The sequence below is a fragment of the Carlito syrichta genome, unplaced genomic scaffold (genome assembly GCF_000164805.1).
Source record: "Carlito syrichta isolate Samal-C Ts95f unplaced genomic scaffold, Tarsius_syrichta-2.0.1 Scaffold307981, whole genome shotgun sequence".
Lineage (NCBI taxonomy): Eukaryota > Metazoa > Chordata > Mammalia > Primates > Tarsiidae > Carlito > Carlito syrichta.
Window position 1 is genome coordinate 1561790 of NW_007252077.1, and position 7258 is coordinate 1569047.

Consider the following 7258-nt stretch of genomic DNA (forward strand, 5'->3'; position numbering starts at 1 on the left):
AAAAAAAAAAAAAAAAAAAAAAAAAACTAGCCGGGCGTGGTAGCGTGCGCCTGTAGCACTGGCTATTTGGAAGGCTGAGGTGGAAGGATTGCTGGAGCCCAGTGGGTCGACGCTGGGGTGGTTGTGAGCATGCCACTGCACTCCAGCCTGGGCAACGCAGTGAGACTCCAACTCAGAAAAAAAAAAAAAAAGAATAGCAGGACTATTCTTACATGGACATCTTTGTGCACATGCACTAGTGCACCTACCAGATAATGACAAGATCTGTAGGTGTGCATGTTTCCAGGTTTAACAATGTCAAGATGCCGCTGGTCTCTCTTTATATAGCTCCTGATGTACTAAACATCCACTTAGTCTGGGTGACAGAGTTGTCACTCTGTCACTCCAGAGTTCTCACTCTGTCACCCCAACTTAAAAAAAAAAAAAAAAAAGAATACACTTGGTCATCACAAATGATTATACACTGATGACATGGAGAAAGTTCGAGGGTAGATTGCGACTTTAAATTTTAGTCATTTGAATTATAAAAATCAAATATGCTGACTGTCTCTATTCAAGCAACAGAGAAATCTTCAAGGAGCAAGTGAATTGTCTTACCGTTGGCCTCTCCAGCTCTGGCTCCCAGATGTACCTCATATTGTTTCTTTTGGTTATAAAAACATATGTGCATGATTTTTTTTTTACAAAAATGGGGTCATGTATGCATGTTATTCTATAATACTGTTTTGCCTTCAACTATATATGTTGGGAATATCTGGAAGGCAATAAGTATTGGTTCCATTCTGTTTTTTGTTTGTTTTTGAGCTGGAGTCTCACTCTGTCACCCAGGTTGGAGTGCAGTGGCCGCTCCCAGCCACTGCAGCCTCGACCTGCTGGGCTCCGGTGATCCTTCCGCCTCAGCCTTCCAAGTAGCTGGAACTACAGGCATGCGCTACCATGCCCGGCTAGTTTTTTATTTATTGTAGAGACGAGGTCTTGCCAAGTGGCCCGGGCTGGTCTAGAACCCGCAGGCTCAGGCAATCCGCTCACCTCAGCCTCCCAAAGCGTGGGATTACAGGCTGAGCCACTGAGCCCAGCCTCCACTCTCTTCCTTCAACCAGTTGCACATCATTGCATAGAATGGAGTGCTGTCACTTACTCAAACCTTCCCAATATTCCTCTATTGATGGGTAATCAGGTGGGTTACAGCTTTGTCTTTTTCAAAACTGCAGTAAATATTCTTACATGCCACAACATACATTCTTACATGCTGGTACTTCAAATTCTCTCAGATAATTATTTGTATGATCCCATTTTGTTCATATCTATCAATCCATGCATGCATCCATCCTATACCTAAATATCAGAAGGTAAATAGTGGTTGATGTGATGTTTTACCTAATTTTTCCTTTCTGTTTACCAAAATTCCGTACAAGCATGTATTTATTTTGTAATCAGGAAGAATGATCGATATCACTTAGAAAAAGAATGAACATTCATCCCAGGGTTGAGCTGAAATTGCCCTCCCAGTGGTTTCCTACCTTTGGCTCTCACAGAAAAGCAATGCTGAGGCCAGGCACGGTGGCTCATGCCTATAATCAATCCCAGCACTTTGGGAGGCCGAGGAGGGAAGATTGCTTGAGCTCAGGAGTTCGAGACCAGCCTGGGCAACATAGCGAGACCCTGTCTCTTTAAAAAGAAGAAAAGCAGCCGGGCTCGGTGGCTCAGCCTGTAATCCCACGCCTTTGGGAGGCTGAGGTGAGTGGATTGCCTGAGCCCGCGGGTTCGAGACCCACCTGGGCAGTGAGACCTCATCTCTACAATAAATCAAAAATTCAGCCGGGTGTGGTAGCGCATGCCTGTAATTCCGGCTACCTGGAAGGCTGAGGCGGAAGGATCGTGGGAGCGCAGCAGGCAGAGGCTGCGGTGGCTGGGAGCGGCTATTGCACTCCAGTCTGGGCAACCGAGTGAGACTCCAACTCAAAAAAAAAAAAAAGAGGAAAAGCAATACTCAGTTCCAGTTGGTCTGACACGTTGCCGTTTGGAGAGTGTCCTGTCCCCGACACATGGTGCCTGAATGCAGCTCTGCCGACTCAGGAAGAGGATGCAGGCTTTACCATTTCACCTCAGCGTCTGACCTGCTCTACTGTCTTCCTTGTTGCAGCCCCTTCAGAATTGTGAAGGCATCTCTCATTTCTCTCCCGTCTTGCTCTAGGCCAAACATTCTCAGTGTTTCAGCCTTTCCTTGCAGGACAGGATTCTGGGTTCTCACCACTGCGGCATCTCTGTTTGCTTCTGTCCAGCTCAGCAATGTCCCCCTTAAAGTATGAGCCTTGGAAATGAACCCAGTTGGGAATAAAGCTGAACTTTCCGTTCTCCCTTCATAGATTTACTCCTCCATTAATACAACCTCACACTGAATCACTCTCCTCCAACTATATATGTTGGAAATGTCTGGGAGGCAATATATATTGGCTCCACTCTGGCGGGCACAAATAAACAGGAAAGGAGAGTGTTTCTGGCAGTCCCGTCCCTTTGTTACCTAGTTGATCTAATAGGTCTTCCCCATCTCTTTGTGTACAGTTAATTTCTTGACCCTCAGAATATAGCAGCCTACATTTGTTTGTTGTTCATTTCATCTTGTTAGATCTAGTCAGTTGTTCTAATCTTGTAGGAAGTTAACTGGAATCTGATTTTTTTTTTTTTGAGTCAGAGTCTCCCTCTGTCACCCAGGCTGCAGTGCAGTAGCATGATCACAGCCACTGCAGCCTCAACCTGCTGAATTCAGGTGATCCTTCCACCTCAGTTTTCCAAGTAGCTGGAACTACAGGTATGTGCCACCATGCCCAGCTAAGTTTTTTATTTATTGTAGAAATGAGGTCTCACCAAGTTGCCCGGCCGGTCTCAAACCCATGGGCTCAGGCAATCCTCTCACCTTGGCCTCCCAAAGTGCTGGAATTATAGGTAGGAGCCACCACACCTGCCCTGATTCTATATATAACAGATCATTGGCATTTTGGGGGGTTGTCCAGTATCCATTTCCCTTCCTGATAGCATTCTCGTTTCCCTGAGGGGACCTATGTCTTTTTTTCCTGTGGGCATTCTTGGCGGGAAGGCAGTCTGAGGGACCCACCACAGAAGCTGAGGGGTCCTGATCATCCCTCAGTGTCCCTTGCTCCCTTTGGGAGTCTCTTTTGAAGATGTTGAGATTCTCTCAGCTGGCTCCGAACTGGCCTGCTTCCCTTCTTCAGTTTCTCCAGAGGGAACGAGGGTGTTCGCGAGTGTCTGACCCCCCAGTCCACGCAGAACCATCTGGCTGCTCACAGGCTGCCCTCTTTGGAGCTAGAAGCCCCAGTTCCATCGTGTTTCTAAACCACCAGCTGGCAGGGGTTTGGAGATTCCAGACAAAGGCAAGGGAGATTATGATCCCTTTGGCCAGACGCCAAGATGAAAGCGGATCCTATGGAAAGAGGAGACTGGCTGAGTGGAGGTGAATGTGAGTGGGGAATGTGAGGCCCCAAGTGTAGGTGGGGAGTATCTCAGCTCCAGAAGGAGCTCCCAGAGTCATCTTGGGAACTCCAGACCTGTGGGGGAAAGTGGGGGATGTTCCGAGTATAAAAGGGGCGGTCAAGGCTGGGCACAGTGGCTCATGCCTGTAATCCTGGCACTTTGGGAGGCCAAGGTGGGAGGACTGCTTGAGCCCAGCAGTTTGAGACCAGCCTGGGCAACAAAACAAGACCTCATCTCTACAAAAAATTTAAAAATTAGCCAGGTATGGTGGCATGCACCTGTAGTCCCAGGTACTTGGGAGGCTGAGGTAGGAGGATCACCTGAGCCCAGCAGGTTGAGGCTGCCTAAGTTATTAATCATCGTGATCATGCCACTGCACTCCAGCCTAGGTAACAGAGTGACACTCTGACTTAAAAAAAAAAAGGGGGGTATTTCCTGTTAACCAAGCCCTTAGTCTGCCAAGGCCTACGCTATACACCTTACAAGCATCCTTTTAAGTCCTCGCAATGACCCTATGTGTCTTGTTCTTCACTTCATAGCTGGCAAGCTGAAGCCCAGAGAGGTTAAATAACTCTTGTCCGAGGTCATACAGCAACCAAGAAGCCAAGCCACAAGTGTGACTTTAGACTCAGCGCTCTGAATAGTGATGACACCCTCCTGCCCCTCTGGAAGAATCACAGAGAGGAGACAGGGAGGTGAAGCCCTAGGCCTTCCAGGTGGCCCCTGCTGTGTTAGGAGTTATTGGAGCCTAGAAACAAGGGCTCCCCAACTTGGAGTTCTGTTGGACTTCAAACCAACAGAGCCGGGAGTTATCGAGAGCTCCCAAAGAAAGAGAAGGAAAAGGCAGAGGAGACACGCTGGCAGTGGTGAAAGCCCCTGCTTAGACAATGCCCAGGATGGCTGGCTGGCATTTTGTTCTGGCTGGTCGCTGTGGCAGGCACGAATAAACAAAAGGCAGAACAGGTGGATGATGGTGCCGGCTGGAGAACCTTCCTTCTCTGTGCTCTGCCCGCTCTCCTGAACTTTGAGGGCCGGGGAAGTTATACTCTTTTACTAAACAGGCCATGTTAAAAGCCTTAAGGGTTCCTGAGTCTTACCCCATTCTTTCTCAGATGTTAGCCACCACTAATACCAACTACACAAACCTGATTTTTTTTTTTTTTTTTTGAGTTGGAGTCTCACTCTGTCGCCCAGACTGGAGTGCAGTGGCCGCTCCCGGCCACCGCAGCCTCGACCTGCTGGGCTCCGGCGATCCTTCCGCCTCAGCCTTCCGAGTAGCTGGAATTACAGGCACGTGCCATCATGTCCGGCTGATTTTTTGATTTATTGTAGAGATGAGGTCTTGCCTGCCCAGGCGGGTCTCAAACCCGCGGGCTCAGGCAATCCACTCACCTCAGCCTCCCAAAGGCGCGGGATTACAGGCTGAGCCACCGAGCCCGGCCAAACCTGATATTTTAAACAAGTTTTTTTGTTGTTGTTGTTAATAAATCTGATACTTTTTTTTTTTGAGTTGGAGTCTCACTTGGCACACCCATGGCCACTGCAGCCTCGACCTGCTGGGCTTAGGCGATCCTTCTGCCTCAGCCTTTCAAGTAGCTTTCTGTAGACGCATGCCACCATGCCCGTCTAGTATTTTTGTGATTTACTGTAGAGACGAGGTCTCACCAAGTTGCCCAGGCTGGTCTCAAATCCCCAGGCTCAAGCAATTCTCTTGCCTCAGTCTCCCAAAGTGCTGGGATTACAAACTGAGCCACCGCGCCTGGCCTGACATCTTAACAGCAGATCATCAACCCATTCCTGCTCACTCCCCATTTGTGCTTCCTGAAAGCAATAATTTCCAACTGTTTCTGGGTATTTCTTATGGTGTTTCTATGTATGTTCTAAGCATCAGGTTTATACTGTTAATGCTGTTTTCAGCTTTTGATGTTACTACTATGAAGATAATATGAAGACTTAGCGCTTGTCTTGCTTTCTGCATTTTCCTGTACTGTTTTTGTTTGCCACTACTGGGCATTTACAATACTAGAACTATGAAACAGTTATTCAAGCTGACTCAGGAAGTACTCTGTGGTTATAAGTCCTTCCCTAGACATTTTCTTTTTTCCTGTGTTAAGTACTACTTGCTTTTCCATTTGCTTAATTTTCTATGCATCTATCACTCATTCATTCCTCATAATCTTTCCTTGAAGTGAAAAACAATCTGAAGATTTGATTTCTCATTCAGATAAGAATATTTTCAAGATTGACATAATTCTACGGAAGGAACAAACAAAATAGATTCTTTAACAAATGACTTGAAAACAGAAGTAGAAAGGGAAAACTGTTATAAAAGAGATTTGATGGCTTGAAAACAGAAGTAGAAAGGGAAAACTGTTATAAAAGAGATTTGACAGGCGTAGCAACCAAATGCCATGTAGGGGTCTTGTTGGGATCTTCATTCAAACAAACATACTGTAAAAACATTTAAGACAACTGGGGAAATTTGAAGATGAATTGGGTCTTAGAAAATATTAAAGAATAAGCATATTTGTATTAGGTGAGATAACAGCCTATGGATTATGTCTTAAAAATTCCCTATCTGTTAGAGATACCTACTACAACATGAAATGATATAGCTGGAATTTACTTTTAAAATATTCCACCAGGTGCGGTGGCTCATGCCTGTAATCCCAGCACTTTGGGAGGCTGAGGTGAGAGGACTGCCTAAGCCCACGGATTTGAGACCAGCCTGGGCATCATGGTGAGACCTCGTTTTTACAATAAATAAAAAAATTAACCGAACATGGTGGCCCACGCCTGTAGTTCCAGCTATTTGAAAGGTTGAGGCATAAGTATCACCTGAGCCCAGCAGGTCGAGGCTGTGGTGGCTGTGAGTGTGTCATTGCACTTGAGCCTGGGTGACAGAATGAGACTCCAACACACACACACAAAAAATGGCGGCAAGAGTGAAGGAAGGACCATCAACAAGTCCTCTGCAGCTGGTGTCAAGGTCTCTGGTGGTCATACTGCAAGAGGCTCTTGGAGCTATCACAGACTGCTGGGGAGGGTATCGGGGAGACACCTGCAACTGCCAGGTGCAGATGGGCCAGTGTGTTCCTGAGCTTCTTATGTGCTTTAACCTCCTCCGCCCCCTGCCACCCCTCTTGCTGCTCCCACCCTGGTCCCTACCTCCCATCCTCTTTCCAACTCTTTTGGTTCCTCTGCCTCAGTGGGATCAGAAACCTGGGTTCTCGCCTTGCCCTGCTGAGATGGGCAAGTACCTAGTAAATTAAGTGTATTTCTGCAACCTGCTCACAGAGTGGTTGAGCCAGCCCTATGCAACCTTTTCCCTTTTCTTTTTTTTTTTTGTGAGCCTTTTCATTTATGCTTTATTATGGAAATTTTCAAACATACCTAAGTGTGGACAGGGTAGTATAATGAACAAGTACCCATCACCATGCTTAATTAACATATTTTGCTTTAAAAAAAAAAAAGAAACAATGTCTCACTCTGTTTCCCAGGCTAGAGTGCGGTGCATAATCATAGCTCACTATAGCCTCAACTTCCTGGGCTCAAACAATTTTCCTGCCTCAGTCTCCCAAGCAGCTGGGACTACAAGTGTGTGCCTCCACACCCAGCTAATTTAAAAGAAAAATGTTTTTTAAAGATAAGGCCTTGCTATGTTGCCCAGGCTGGTCTTAAACTCATGGGCTCAAGTGGTCCTCCTACCTTGGTCTCCCAAAGTGCTGGGATTACAGGAGTGAGCCACACCCACTCATGCTTTGCATTT